At 54.0% G+C, this 1,701-nt stretch overlaps 1 pseudogene; it reads right to left on the reverse strand.

Annotated features, from left to right (window-relative positions):
- Positions 1-784: 784 nt before the first annotated feature.
- LOC112618095 lies at positions 785-1,148 on the reverse strand (annotated as a pseudogene).
- Between the last annotated feature and the right edge of the window lie 553 nt (positions 1,149-1,701).

Here is a 1,701-nt window from a genome sequence, read left to right on the forward strand (position 1 = left end):
CACTGCACGCTCCGCCTCCCGGGTTCACGCCATTCTCCGGCCTCAGCCTCCCGAGTAGCTGGGACTACAGGCGCTGCCACCTCGCCCGGCTATTTTTTGTATTTCTTAGTAGAGACGGGGTTTCACCGTGTTAGCCAGGATGGTCTCGATCTCCTGACCTCGTGATCCGCCCATCTCGGCCTCCCAAAGTGCTGGGATTACAGGCTTGAGCCACCACGCCCGGCCTAGGAACTATTATTAACCCTATTTTACAAATGATGAAATCTCAGCACAGAGAGGTTAAGCAATTTCCTCAAGGTCACACAGTAAGTGGCAGATTTGAATCCTGGCAGTCTGACTCCAGAGGCCACCCTCTTCACCAGTATATTCTGTTACGAGCTACTCCTTTTAAATATATACAAAATGGCAATAAAGCAATCACATATAAGATCTTGTCTAAATATGATGATGATGGTAATCTGAAGCAAAGCAGAAATGGAAATATGGAAAAGAGAATGTAAAGCTCCCATTCTAAAGCAGCTTTTGGGTTGCGTCAGAAATACGTTTGAGGTTGTCTGTGGTCAGCCGGCAGCAGCGGCCCCTCTGAAGGCCCACCAGGAAAGGATGGGAGATCCTCCAGGAGTTCATGCTGTCCCATTGGCCCTCCCCTCCCGGCACCACCCAGAGGTCCCCACATTCCTCTGAGGATCACACTTCAGCCTTCAGGGAAGAGGAGGACTGGGCCAGCAGAACTGGCTGGAAACAGTGAACACCCACCTGCCTTGCAAGGGGAAAGGGAACTCACTCATCCCTGAGCTCCAGGCTACCCCAGAATTCTGCCCAAGAAGAGGGCACGCATTTACCCACCAGGTCCTCATCTGGCCTCAGGTGCACCTTCTTCATCAGCGAGCGGGTGAGGTGGTTGCACAGGGACACGATGCTGAAGGAGAGCTGAGGGAGGCAGAGGAAAGGAATGCCCAGGTGAGAATGTACACGGAGACCCAGGAGAGCCAGAAACCCCACCCAGGTCCCCCGGGCCACCCCAGCCCTGGACACACCTTCCACCGCCGGCGGACATACTGCTTCTTGAAGTTCTCCAGATTGACCACAGACTCCCTGCGCACCATGGCTTGCTGGTTGTCCACCGGCTAAGAGACGAAGCAGAGCATGGCAGCTGCTGCTGGGCTTCAGACAGCAGCCACCCTCCTCGCCGCAGAACCCCCCACCCACCGCATGCCCACCGCCCTTGGCTTGACCCTGGCATCTCCCCACCAGGCGGGGCACACCGTGGGAGCATCACAGTCAGGGCAACAGCTACACATGTCTCAGGTGTTCAGGAGATGCCTCTCAGCTATTATTACCACAGCCTGACACACAGACAGCCTTGGCTGGAGGCTCAGTAGCTCCTGAAGGGGAACGGCAGGAGGCAGGGGCTTCAGTCACACATCACTTTGGGGAGAGGGTCATTTTACAGCAGTCTGGGATGCCTTCTGGGCACTGGGGCGATTCTGGGCTTAGCAAAACAAATGCCTTGCTGGTAGATAGGGAATTCATACTCCATTAAAAAATAAATGGAAGGAAATAAGGGCTTTGATGAAAGTCAAGAGGTGCCAGGATGTGCAGTTGCTTTTCACAGGCTGGCAGTCAAAGCTCAGCTTAAATCTTGACTTCTCCGAGAAGCTTGGGATGGTTTCTCTGAGCCTCAGTTTCCCCATCTGTAAT

Source organism: Theropithecus gelada, unplaced genomic scaffold (assembly GCF_003255815.1).
Source record: "Theropithecus gelada isolate Dixy unplaced genomic scaffold, Tgel_1.0 HiC_scaffold_9640, whole genome shotgun sequence".
Taxonomy (NCBI): domain Eukaryota; kingdom Metazoa; phylum Chordata; class Mammalia; order Primates; family Cercopithecidae; genus Theropithecus; species Theropithecus gelada.